Consider the following 13880-nt stretch of genomic DNA (forward strand, 5'->3'; position numbering starts at 1 on the left):
TGATCCGATCTGATCTGATCCGGTGCCCACCCCCTGCTCTGACCACAGCTCCTGCCTCTCTCTGCCTCTCAGACTGAGCTCCAGCTGCATGGCCTCCTTTCTGCTCCTTAAACAAACTTCATGGTTTCTCCCACCCCAGGGCCTTTGCAGTACCCTCCACTTGAAAGGCGCTTCCTCCAGCTGTCATCTTTTCTGGCTCCTTCTCATTTGATTGAAGCCACAATGCCACCTCCAGAGAGCGTTTCTTTGGCTACTCTTTGCCCCTCTGAGTAATTTTTTTTTCCTTATAAACACCCAATTGCCTTCCATAGTACTGTTTCTCACAATTTGAAATTATATAATTATATTACCTGTTACAGCCTGTCTCCCCAACTATACTGTGAGCTCCTGAGGGCAGAATAGGGTCATAGTCACTGCCATGCATACTGTTACCTGGCACATGATAGGAACTTAATAGATATTGTTGAATGAATGAATGAATGTGGAGTCTAGGGTCCCCATAAGACATCCAGGGGGGGTGTTTCTAGGAAACAGAGCTGAGGGTTGGGCCCTCAGTGCTGTATCCCAGGCAAACTGTGTCTGTCTATGCCTGTGTGTGTGTGTGTGTGTGTGTGTGTGTGCGCGCACTTGTATGCGTGGTGGTGGGCAGGGGTGGGAGGGTTGCACATACAGGCCTGGGAAGGGGAGAGCCCCATAGGACTCCAGCCTCAGGCCATGCATATTGCAGGAGGCTCATCCTTTGAATACTAACTCAGCTGGACTGGCAGCCTCAGCTGCTGCTGAATTTTTCAGTGTCAGGGCTAATGGTTGATTGGGAGTGGGGGTTGGGAGGACAGAGCATCCACATCCAGGAGGCCACGTATGCTGTTGTGTGAGTGTCATGTGCAGCTGTTTAGGCAGAGGCTTGCTCCCAGGAGGCCATGCATGGGTGCTATGTGTGCAGCTGCATGTCTGCATGTTCTGCCCTTTGCTAGCCTGCAGTGCACACAAGTGAAATTGTATTGTACGCGCCATTATTTCCAAGCTGCATGAGGAAAGGAAGAGCCCATAGCGACCAGTGAGTTCCATTCCCTACATTGTGCAGAGAGGAAAACAGGCCCAAGGAGGGGAGAGGTTGCTTAAGGTCACACCGTAAGTCCATGGAGGATCAGGACAGGAGCTCAGTGAATAGAGAACATTTATTAAGCACCTTTGGAATACCTGACACTGTGCCAGGCATGGGGGACTCATGACACTGGAGAAGACCATGATTTGGGAAACAGGGCTTGGGGAAGGGGGCAGGGAGACAGACACAGACATGAGCAATGGGCCCAGAACAGGAGCAGTCTCCTCTGCTTTGGAGGTGCAGTCTTAAAGATCGAAACACTTGGAGAACTAACTGAAAGCTTTGCAGGCAAAGAGAGGGGAGAGGGCACTCCAAGCCAAGGGTGCAGCATAAGCCAATGAACTGAGGCATGAAACCACCTGGCAAGCCTGGGGAATTGCAAATAGGCTGGAGAGGAGAATGCAGGAGAGGATGGGCTGCAGAGAGAGGCGGCCCACCAGGCCAAACACCGGTAGGGGTTTGGATTTTGTTCTGAGGGCAACAGAAAACCAAGGGCATACTTGGGTTTTAGAGGGATTTCTCTAACTACCGAGGAAAAGTGGATTCAACAACACATTTTGGGCACTTACTCTGTGCCAGGCACCACACTGAGTGCTGAGGATAAGATTTTGCACAAGGCATACCAAGTCTCAGCCCTGTAGTGGGGATACACACAGACAGGTGTAGCAGGTGGGAATCCTGGCATGCAAACTCAAGAAACAACCCATTTTTGTATTCTCTTTAAATCAATTCCAATCTGACTCACTCTCAGCCCTTTCCTACAAGGGGGCAGAAAATTCAATCTCAACCATTATGGGGGCCCTCCCACCTCCTGTGCAAAGGATGTTCTGGTCCCACCTGTGCCTAAGCATGGCGGAGGTGCCTCCTGTCTACTCTTCTCACACAGTTGCCCATTGTCCTAATCCGCATAGTTGCTTGAGGTCTAGCCACTTGGCTGTTCCTTTGCCCCTTTGGGGTTACTAGCATTGTTCTGAGGCTAGCACCCTAATGCCTGGGCCCTAGCCTCCCCATGGGCACCACCACCCATCGCCCACAGCTCCAGTCACTTGTCAGGAGAGGGGATGCTGGGCACAGGTCCTCACCACTCACAGGCTCCCCCCCCCCACACACCTGGCTGCCATCTCTCTCTTCTCACTGCTCCACAGGCCTATCCTCTTTCTCCTCCCCATCACTTGGGAACATCTAATACAGTCACTTCCAGGAGTTCAGCTTTTCAAAAGTCAGGATGAGCCATCAGACTTCAAGTGGCTTTTGAGTTCAGTCCTGCCCAGCTCCCCAAGGCTAGAAAAATAAAAAAGTTTGGCTATCAGCTTGAAACTGGGAGGGAAGCATACAGAGTAGTAAAGCAATTAATATCTTGATAAATTATCCTGCCACCAGAGTAAATATGCAATGAGAGAGCCAGGCAGTGACTGCTCTGAGAAGGGCAGGTATGTACTGGAGGCTGTGGGAGCTCAAACATGTACCTATTTCACATCTGGGGGTCAGGAAAGGCCTCCCAAAGAGGGGAGTTTATGCCAAACTGATCCCAGAAGATAGTAAGGATTAGACGAGGAAGAATGTTCCAGAAAAGGGAACAGCAAATGTGAAGGCCTTGGGGAGAGAGTGAACCAACTGAATGTGTGAGGAACTGAAAATTGCCCTCTGGATGGCACGTAGCAAGCACCTGCAAGAGTGGCTGGGGATGAAGGACATTGGTCTGGGTAGTGAAAAGCCGAGGTTTGGGTTTCATTTTGTGCATGAGAAGCAATTGAAATATTTTAATCAAGGAAGTGACATGATCAGATTTCTGTTTTAGAAACCCTACTTGGCTCTGAAGAATGAGTACAGGAAAGGGTAAAACTGGAAGCAGAGAGAGTAGTTGGCAAGTGCTGCAGGGATCCAGGAAAACAATGGTGGTGGCCTGGACCAGTGGACGGGGATGGAGAGAAGAGGGCAGGTTCTGGAGATAATCATGGGGAGGACGGGACAGGACCTGGGGCTGGGGGGAAGAGGAGAGGGGCAAATCTGGAGATGGGGCAGACTGGGCAGGATGGCAGTGTGTGGGCACCAGCAGACATCCGGGAAGAAGGGGTCTGGGTGCTTGGATACCCGCTGCATCCCACAATTCCCAAACTTCCCACTAGGTGGAGGGCTGGTGCTGGGGGACTGGGCTCCGCCTCCACCCTGCCCCTCCCGCCGGGGGAGGGGCCTCAACTTCCCCTACCTCCACCAGCACCCGGCCCTGCCACCCTGAACCCGCTTGTGTTCTGGGCCATCAGCTGCCCCCACTCCCCAGCACTGAGGCCTCAGCCTCTGGGGCTCAGCTTTAGAGGCATCAGCTTCTCTGTATCAGAGACCCCCGGCCAGGGGCCTCCGGGGGCCTCTCCGTGCCTCCAGATACGGGGTGGTTTCCGTGCTCGGGGCTGCCTCAGCCATTTCGGCCTCCAAGACTGCTCGGCTACCGCAGATACCTCCTGCAGCCACGAGGCTTCTCCCACAACGCCCTCCTTCTCCTCGACCCCAGAGCCGGGGAGGAGGCCCCGCTCCTCTTACTTCTACCCCGGACCCATGAGGCAGGCCCTGCTCCTGTCCAGGTGGTCAGATGCCCGGCAGGCAGACCTCTATGCACGTTGGGGCCAAAGCCAAGGTCGGCCAGGGCTGGGCGAGCCGGGCGGGGGGCGGAGCCTGGGGTGGAGTCCAAGGAGACCTTCAGGCCGCGCGTGCGGCCGGGCGGGGTCTGGGGCGTGGCCGGTCGGGGGGCGGGCCAGAGTGGGGACTGGAGGGAGTCCGATCCCGCCCTCGGGAAGCTTCCTCCCTTCTCCCACCCTAGCCGGCTCTGTCGCCGGGGAGTCCCGCCGCCCTGGCCCCCAGGTTATTAGCCAAACAGATCGGCTGTCGGGAGGCTCCTGGACTCACTTAACAGACCGGGTCACTTCTAGGGAGCTCCTTGGACCCGCCAGGCCTTGTGAGGAGCAGGGATGAAAGGGAGGGGACGCATTCCTTGGGCCTGCTCCTCACCCCCTGCGCAGCTGATGACCTCCACCCACCCACCCACCAGAGTCCTTCTGTTCTTTTCTGGGAGGACCGTGGAGGGCCTGGGCCTTGACCCCTAAAGCGGAGAGGCTGGTCAGGCACCTGTGCCTCCCACCCCCGTGGCCCCCTTCCTTGCCCCTCTGCGCTCAGGCCTGGAGCCGGCTCTAAAAATAGACCAAGTAGACCAAGGCGCCGAATCATGCCCACCCAGGCGGGGGTCTGGGAGGGCTGAGTCACTTCCGGGCGAGCCCCCACCCCTCTGAGGCGGCCTGATGGCCGGGCACCCCTCCGACGCGGTTGGCGCGGCCGTGCACTCTTGGCCGTGCAGTGTCCCGTTTCCAGGGCGGGGAGCTGGCCAGGCGATGGCAGCGCAGGCAGGCGAGCGGTAGCAGCCACAGCCGGGGAGGATTAGGAGTTCCCGGGCTTGATTTATTTGGTTGTTTTTGTGCGTCTGGCGGCGGCTCCCACACCCCCACACCCCCACCCCATCCCCCCACCCCGTCCTGCCCTGCCCTCCCACCCAGACCTACCGGGCTGTTGGGCTTCTGATTGGGACCTGGCCCGACTTGGATCTTAGAGGTTCTGGAGTGAATGCCCCCATTCTACAGATGAGGAAACTGAGTCCCAGGGAGAGGAAGGGGCCGGTCATACACAGCAGAGTGTGCTGTGTTAGCCCTGGATTCAAATCGTAGCTCTGCCTCTTACCAGACAACTTGCTTAATTAGACATTACCTGTGAAATGTTCCAGGTTTATGGCTCATTCACCTATAACATGGGGATGATGAGATATACTTAGAATTGACCCCATAATTAAAATAATCATTAAAAGCAGCAGAAGTCTATTGGGAGTTGCACACACCTGGGTTCAATCCCACTTCAGCAAAGTTAGTTACCATCTCTGGCCCCTGTTTTTCCCTGCTTTGAGATGTATGGAGGGGGATGAATGGGTGTGGGGTGGTGGGCTACCCTCCCTGGAGGGGCATGGTCACAGGGCACCTGGATGGACGTGGGACACCTGTGACGTGTTCTGGCCCCCAGTGAGGGTGTCCTGGGCTGCAGACAGGCCTGGCTCTCCATGCCCATTCCAGGGCAGGCGGCATGTTTGGGTCATCTCAGCCTTGAAGAATTAAAGGGTCCCCGAGATCAGCCTTTCCTTGTTGCCAAAAGGTAGTGACCCTCACAAGGCCAAACAGTGCCTAGGGCCCCAGTGCCCCAGTCTGGGGCATTTCCCCCACCTTCTAACCACCCCTCCTCTCGAGCCCAAGCACCAGTGTCAAGCTGACCATTACTCCAGCTGGTTTTATTTCTTTACATATTATTTGTTATTTAGGCCACTTTGTGGGGAAAAAAACTATTTTATAATCTAGCAGAAATGTCATTGACCTCTCAAAGCTACGTGCACTCACTATATAAACAGTGAGACGGAAGGTGGGGGGCCCAGTGATAACCATGGTTGTGCGGTGTGGCAGGAGTCCCTGGCGAATTACTAGTACTCCCAAATAATAATAATGTTAATAATAACTAACATATTCAAGTGCTTACCCTATGCTTGGCTTTGTTTCACACATTATCTTGTTAAATCCTCACAACAGCTCTACGTGGTTAGGTGTTATCACCGGATGCATTTTAGATATGGAAACTGGGCTCCCAAGAGGTAAAGGAATTTGCCTGAGGGCCAGGATCCAACCCTCAATGATCTTTGATTTTATTTTCTACCTTATTGAAAAAGTTGAGGTTTTCACTCCAAACTCTCCCTTCCCCTCCTCCAGTTCTGCAGCCTCGCTTTCTGGCCAGGTTGTCAGGCCTCCCCGCCCAGCCCCGGGCACTGCTGGGTGGAGGTGGGGCTGGGTAGCAGCCAAAGCCTCTCTCCACCCAGAGATTCCTGGATTCGAAGAATTTACGATTCCAACTGTCTGAGGCTCTTGCGTGCTAAAAAAGAATCTGGGAGTCCCTGAATACTTCCCACTTCTTACCACGCCTTGGCCTTCAGGAGACTCCCTGGTTTGCACTCCATGGGGGGGAGTTTGCCCCCAGAAGGGCTTTCCCGCCTCTTTTGTTCATGCAGCAAATATTTATAAAGTACCCAGTCCCCAGAGTCACGGGCTCTGGGGACAAAATGGAAGCAAAGCCAGCCCCTCTCCTGGGGCTTACAATCTAGCAGGGTGCAAAGACACTCAAAGAAATCCACAGCAAATAACTGATTGCAAGTCTCCCCTCCAAGCTTCGGCTCAGATCTACCCAATTGCATTACCAATTGTCTCAAAGCTAAATGTGTGGGAGGAGTGGGAGATGGAAGCCAACCAACAGATTGTGTGTTGTGGTGGGAGCCAGACATTTTCATAATATGTCCATAATGGCTGACATTGTTGAGAACTGGGCTCAGCACTTTACATGTATCATCCCAGGTAAACCTCACAGCATCCATTTTACCAGTAAGGTAAACTGAGGCTCACTCCCAGAGGTGAGGTGAGGTGATTTGCCAATAGTCACCGAGCTGGTAAATGGTACTGGTGGGGTTTGAACCCAAGGATTCTGGGGCTGGAGCCCTGACTCTTAGCCATTGAGCTGGGCAACTGTTTGATTTTTATAGATGAAGAAACCGAGGCTGAGAGAGGCCCAGGGATTGGCTCAAGGTCACACAGCACAGCAGGGTTGACTTGAGTTTGTTTGGTGGTAGCCAAGGGATGTCTGGGTAAGGGTACACAAACGAGGCCAATGCCTGCTCCGGAAGGCTGGGATCATTGTGGGGTGGAGCAGGGTCTGGAGGGAGGATGGCGGTCCAGATTAGCCTGGGGACCCTCACTGTTGCCGACAGAGCTGGGCCAGCCTGGGCTCCACCCTCACTCCTACTCCAGGAGGCGCATTGCTCCTTGGGATGCCCCTCCCGCTCCTGTTCTGACATGCCATCTCTGGGTCCTTCCCTGTGCAGGCCCAGGGAGGTGGCAGGTAGACAGGGAGTGGGGGGAGTCACCTGTGTTGGTGATCGTTGTGCTGACCAGCAGCAAGAGCCAGAGCCAGGATTGAACCTAGATAAAAGAGATCTTACTCCATGCTCTGCTGCAGGGGTTGTCAAAGTGTGGTCCCTGGGCCAGTAGCAACTCTATCTCCTGGGAACTTGCTGGAAAAGCAAATTCCCCTGAATCAGGAACTCTGGGGTGAGGTCTGGAGATCTGTGTTTTACAAGTCCTCCAGGCATTTCCTATGCACTCTCAGGTTTGACAACCCCTGCTCGACTGCTCTACAGTACTTGGGGACTGCGGATGCCATGATTTAGGTCATGGGCCCTGGGTCTGGCAGAGCTGAGTTCCAATCTCTGCTTTACCCCTTCCCAGCCCTGTGACCTTGAGATTTACATCTTGAATCCTCTCCTTCCTAGCCTGTAAGATGTGCCTTACCTCCTGGGTTTGTCACTGGGGAGGTTGAATGAGATCACAGACCCCCGTGTGACAGATGAAAAAATGGAGGCTCCAAGAGGGGAAAGCACTTTCCCAGGCCCCTGCTGTGGGGCCTCTTTCCCAGACAGGACGCTGCCCATTTCAAATCCAGGCTCCATCCTTGCCAGCTGTGTGAGCTTCTCTCTGCCCGTTTCCTCAGCCCTAGAGTGGGGGAGGTAGCAGTGTGTTGTGAGACTAAAATGAGTGTGCGTGTGTGCCTGGCACTTCAGAATGGCACAGTAAATGTGAGCTGCTGTTATTAAAGGCAGAGCCAGATCAAAGTCTGGTGTCCCGGGGCCCACGCCGTCCTGGTCAGCGTATGATTAAGAGTTGAAAGGAGGTCAGGAGTGTGGGAACTCTGCATGGAATCTTCCTTTTGGGTAGAGTGGGGTTTCTCAGCCTCAGAACTGTTGATATTCTAGGCCTGATAATGCTTCATTGTCGGGGGGGGTGTGCTGTGCTGTGCATTGTCAATGCTCAACAGCAACCCTGGCCTCTACCCCCCATGGAGCAGCACCTGCCCTAAGTTATGACAACCAAATATGTCTCCAGACATGGCCAAATGTCTTCTAGGGGAGCAAAATCGCCTCTGACTGAGAGCCACTGAGGTGCAGGCAAAGGCCAGTGTTTTAGGGGGCTTTAACTGTCAGTGAGTGGGATAGCCTTGGACTTACGTGGTGTGTACCCATGTGGTACGATGGGATGGCCACGCACTCTGAGCAGTGGGCAGAGCCTGGGAGCAACCTAGCTGGGGCTCAGGAGACCTGGAGTGTCCTCCCTTCCTGCCTCAGGACCCAGCTGCCCTGGCGATTGCCGTGGAGTCTGGGATTACCCCTCTAGAATCTCCAGGGCAGTCAAACTGAGCAGGTGCCTGGTGCCCTGAGCTGCTTGAAGCAAGATGCCCTGGCTGGGCCTGGCCAGCCGGCTAGAGTCACCAGGGCCGAGTATCTGTGTGGAGCTCACCGGGGCCCTGCCGGGGAGATGGGGCATTAGCCAAGCAGAGCACCAGCCTGCTCACTGGGACCATAAAGCTGCCAGCCAGAGGTGAAAGATGGGTCTCCCTGCCCCAGGGACGCGGACAGCCATGGAGACATGGAGGCTGATTTAGGGCAAGGAGAGGGAGGGAGGGAGAATGAGAGACAGAGAGTCCAAGAGGCAGGGCTACAGACATGCACACACAGACAGAGAGAGGGTGAAGAGAGATACACACAGAAGTAGAGACATGGTGACAGGGACTGTCAGACAGGAAGAGAGAGGACACAGGCACAGAGGTGCAAAAAAAAAAAAAAACAAGGAAAAGACACAGAGAGATGGAGACCCAGAAATAAGGACAGACAACAACACAGAGGGAAACAAGAGTTGGAAGCAGAGAGACAAGGCAAGAAATAGCTGGAGAGAGGAACAGAGACACAGAGGAGGAGGCAGGAGAGCCTGAGAACCAGTGCAAAACCAGAGACCAGAGAGATGTGGAGATACAGAGGCAGAGAAAAGAGGACTGAGACTGGGAGAGAGACAGTGGGGAGTGGTATGGAGACAGGACAGAGGCACCCAGGGACACTGAGGGAGGTCTCCGTCTCTCCTTGGTAACCCAGAAACTGTGTGTGTGTGTGTGTGTGTGTGTGTGTGTGTGCTTGTGTGTGAGTGAGTGTATCCCTCTGAACACATGTGCATTCATTTGTGTTCTGGTGCATGCTGATGGAGGGGCACATCTGTGTCTGCATGCTTGTAGTGCTCGTGGGCACCCCAACAGTTAGTGGGTGAATGTCAGGTGCCGAGCTCGGCCGTAGGGCAGTGAGTGATGGCAGTGGATGGGACCCCTCCTGAGCCTCCCTGCCCATCAGTGGAGAAGGACGACAAACCAATGCCAGAGTTATATGTTAAACGGGGTGATGTGCTAGCGAGTGAGCTGGGGCTCCTCAGGATCCTGTGGTCAGGGAGGGCCACTCTGAGGAGGTGATGCAGGCGGCAAGACCTGGACATCAAAGAGCCAGCCTGGCAAAGATCAGGGGAAAACCCTTCCCTGCAGAGTGAAGACTTGGTATAAAAGCTCCAAAGGGGAAAGCCAGGATGGTGAATTCAGGGTTCCGGAAGAAAGTCAGTGGGGCCACAGTTCTTGAGGTTAGGCAGTTGGACAGGAAAGCAGAGGCCAGATTGTGAAAGACCTGGGAAGCCAAGGGAAAGGTTTTGGATTTTATTCTACATGAAAGGAGAACTGGAACATTTAAGCAGGAGAATGAAATCCACTGGCACAGGTTTTGAGAAGCCTGACTGGCTGCTGGTGGGAAGTAGAGTGTGGAGGGCCACAAGGAAGCAGGGAGATCATTTGGGAGGCTCTTACAAAACAGCCCAGGCTATAGGTGATGGTGGCTTGGGGGAGGGTGGTGGCTGTGGAGGGGGACAGAAGTGGATGGATATGGGGCTATATTTTGGGGGTAGAATGGACCGGGTTGGACAGGAGTGGTGGGGGAAAGAAAAGAGCCAAGAATGACGCCCAGGTTTCTGGCCTGATCAACTGAATGGATTGTGGTGACATTTATGGGGATGGGGAAGACAGGGAGGAGTAGATGTGGACAGAAATCAAGAGGTCCATTTTGGCTTTGCATGCTGTGGCTATGTGTTTACCTGTGCGCACACATGCCAGGGCCCAAGTGTGCCTGTGTGCACGCTAGGCGAAGACATTCAGACCACCTCCTCTTGGCTGTGTGGGGCTCCTAGGCCCATCCTGACCAAGCCCTGTCCTTGGCTCTGCACCCTCCCTGGGTCCCAGGTGCTGCCCCTGACAGATGGGGATTCCCCAGCTACCAGCTGGGGCAGGGGGGTGGGTGGGCCCTTGGGCACTGCCCGACATCTGGATATACTACCCCAGCCCCAGGAGGCCTTGGCAGCCTTGCCCGGCAGTGGCAGGCAGGCTCCAGGGCAGCTGGTGGCAATTAACAGTGTTGATTACCTCGTGGAGATGCCATCTGGGGCGAGGGCACTGAGCCCAGCCCAACGGGATACCCTGCTTGCTGATGTGCAGGGCTTTCTGGGGCTGAATGCATGTAAATGAGTCAGCATAGCTGCATGCATGTGTGTGTGCATGTGTGTCAGTGTGTGCATGTCTGAGTGGGTGTTTCTGTGGGGGCTGAGTCTGTGTGCACCTCTGTCTTTGTGCACACATGTGCATGTGTGGTAGGTCTGCAGGTTTCTCTGTACTTGCATATTTGAGTAATTATGTCTATGGTCGTAATTATGTCTATGAGTAATTATGTTTGTACGCTTGTGTGCACACGTTTTTGTGTCCAGGGATATATTTCTATGGGTTCATCTGGGCTTATACATGGGTCTTTGATTACTTGTTTATGCAGAGGTGTAGTGTATGTGTGCATGTGTTTGTGTGGAAATGTTTCTAGGGTCAGGTGTGTCTGTGTGCATGTGTGTGCAGGGAATCTGCAGACATGTTTTGTGAGAGAGTTTATCTGACCGCATGTTTCTGGGTGTGTGCACATATGTGCCGGAGGGCGGAAGGGACATAGGTGCATTTCTAAGACTGGGTCTGGGATAGTGTATCCAGGCCTGGGGCATGCCCTATGCTTTCCCATTCTTGTGAGCATCCTTGGGGTGCTGGTGCTGTGGGAACTTGTCTGAACTCCCCCTTTTCAGGTTTTGCCATCCCAGGTTCCTGCTGCTCTGGGCCCAGCCATTCCCCCTGCCTGGAAGAGCCTGGGTCTGGAGAATGGCAGGGAGAAGGGTGGGAGTCGTCCCGGATGGCACAGTGGTTAAGAGCTTGTGCTGGGAACGCAGGCTAACAGGGTATGGTCCTCACTCTACCGCCGACTAGCTGTGTGCAATCTCGGGCAAGTTGCATGGTTTCCATGCTCCTGGTTTCCCCATCTCTAAAATGCAGATCAGTATAGAATTCTGCTCCCTGGAGTTGTCGTGAGGATTAAAGGAGTTAACATATGTGAGGTTCTTCGATCACAGCCTGTCCTCTGTGCGTTCCTTTTGTTCCCCAAGTGCCCACTACTAGGGCGGCAGCCCCTGGGCAGGCCCAGCCTGCGCCTGCGCCCCCGAGGGCCCAGAAAGCCCCTCCTCCTCCACTTCCCGTCTGCTGAGCTCAGTGCTTCCCAGCTCCCACCCGGCCGCAGCCACCACATCTGGGCCTGGCTCCGCGCGGGGACCACAGTCGGGCCCCGCCATGGCCGTGGCTGGGGTTTCCACTGACTCAGCACCTCGAGGCCTGGAGCCGGAACCCCAGGCCTGCCCCCCACGCTGCCAGGGTTAGATGGGGCCACAGGGCTAGGCCACACCAGGGTGCCGCTACGGGAAGCCCCTGCCCCCCTTCAGGGCACCCAGTTCCTCCCCCCTCAACCCCCATACCCATTCCCACCACCCATGGGCCTCTTGAACCTACTTCTCAACGGTTCCTCGGACTTCGAGTCTGGAAATCTGTTTGAGGACTCCAGGGGGAGACCCCTGGGAGGTCACCTTGGTCATCCCACTGCCTCCGGGCAGAAATGGAAACGTTACCTTCTCCTTCCTCCCCAGAAGTCCAGTGTCTCATCCAATCTCAATCCCTCTTGCTTTCTTGGGTCCTGAATATAAAGTGACCCAAAGTGACCCCTCCCCATCAATGGCACATGAGCCAGCCCCAGCCCCGTCTGCTCCCCCCTCCTCCCCTCTCCCTGCTCTCCTTTCCCCTCCCTTCCCGCCTGGGATCAACACTAATAATGATAATAACAGGAAATATTTATTGAGCTCCTCCAATGTGCCAGAGCCTGTGCTAGGCACTTTTACAGTCTTTAACCATCACCTGCTCACAATAACCCTGTGAGTTATATACCATGATTACCCCATTTTACAGATGAGAAGGTGGAGTCATAGTTAAATAATAAGTTTGAAGCCACACAACTAGAGCGGGGACAGGGATTTGAGCCCTTCTAACCTCATGGTGTAAGGAAGAAGAAGGGGACTTGCTGGGTTCCACTTCTCTGGGAATGAGGCCAGAGAGGAAGGGGTTAATTTAGCACTCTGTGTGCTCCCCCCCACCACCCCCACCCCGGTGCAGACAGACAGACTGGGAATGTTAGACTGAGGAACTGGAAAAGGCTGACCACTGAGGCTTGGGCGGCAGCCACGTCACGGGTGCCACAGAACCGGGTTGGAGGGTCTCCACCCCCCACCCCCTAGCCTTCTGGGGGCCCAGCCAGGGACAGGGAAAGAGGTGGCACAGGGGAGGCCCTTCAAGCCCTGGGCCTGGCTCTTAAAGGGCCGGTACTCTTGTCTGCCTGCCCACGGGAGCCCCTTCCAGGGCAGCTCTGGGCACGCAGGGTCCCGCCTTGCTGGCTTGATCGCCTACCTGGCAGGGAAGGAGGAGGGGCAGGCCTGGGAGCACCGCCAGGCCAGGAGCAGGGCTGTGTGTCTGTCCAGCCTTCTGCTGCCGCCACCGCCTGAGCCCCCTCCTGGCCCACCCGCCTTCCTCCTGCTTGGCGGGCCGGTCCAGCTGTGTTCCATTAGCGGGCCTGGCAGGCCCCCAGTCCCCTGGAACCACCCCCTCTCCCCCCACCCAGCGTGGCCTGCAGTCTGGAGCAGGCAAGCACGGAACAGCACTCAGCGGCGGGAGAACTCGGGACCCGGGAAGCTGCGGACCTGCCGCCTGGAGAGACCGAGGGCCCAGGAGGGGCTGAGGAACCCCAGCCCTGCTTCCTCTGGCTGGCGTGCCCTGGGCTACCCAGATCGCTCAGTGAGGTGGGGGAACCCCCAGCCACGGGTAAGTGGGGGTGACGTCGGCTGCCAGTGGACTCTTGGGCCTCAGGGCCTCTCTGTCCCTGACTTGCTGTGTGACCCAGGGCAAGTGGCTTCCACTCTCTGGGCCTTGGTTGCCACTGATGGAGTGATAAACTCCATCTCACTCTGACTCTCCCTGCCCCCCAAATCTCGATACATCTGAGTTGCTCGGGGAGGAGGGGTGTGTGTGTCATCTCCTTGGAAGCTTCTCTCCCTCTATCCCTGTAGCCCCCAGATCTGACTGGGGCCTAGGAAGTAAAGGCCAGTGATCGGGAGCTGGAAGGGGTCACGAGTACATCCATGTTCACGCCTCCACATGCGTCCACATGCCTCCCCGGGTTGGCAGCCCTTCCATTGGCTGGCAGGAGGCGGAGGCTGGGATAGGGCTTGAGATTTGGGGTGTGGAGGGTGTATAGGGTGGGGGCATAATTCTCCCCCAGAGAGGAGGGGACTGGGGTCATGTCTCCAAGTGCATTGGGGTAAGGGCTTTTTTCTGTTCTCATTCCCTATCCAGGATTGAGGGAGGGGAAATAGGATTCCATTATGGCAGGAGGAATGAG

The 13880-nt window shown here is 55.4% G+C and overlaps 1 protein-coding gene across 7 annotated transcripts in view; it reads left to right on the plus strand.

Moving 5' to 3' along the window:
- The first annotated feature begins 12811 nt into the window (after positions 1–12811).
- Positions 12812–13880, plus strand: part of COL16A1 (collagen type XVI alpha 1 chain) — a 51335-nt gene continuing 50266 nt past the window's right edge. For 5 of the 7 annotated variants that reach the window (XM_037827894.1, XM_037827896.1, XM_037827897.1 and 2 more), the window contains exon 1: positions 12812–13303. The gene's annotated coding sequence lies outside the window, so the exon portion shown is untranslated. The remainder of the gene's footprint in view (positions 13304–13880) is intronic. The other 2 variants (XM_037827895.1, XM_037827900.1) reach the window with 2 other exon arrangements.

Source organism: Choloepus didactylus, chromosome 2 (assembly GCF_015220235.1).
Source record: "Choloepus didactylus isolate mChoDid1 chromosome 2, mChoDid1.pri, whole genome shotgun sequence".
In the NCBI taxonomy this organism is placed as follows: domain Eukaryota; kingdom Metazoa; phylum Chordata; class Mammalia; order Pilosa; family Megalonychidae; genus Choloepus; species Choloepus didactylus.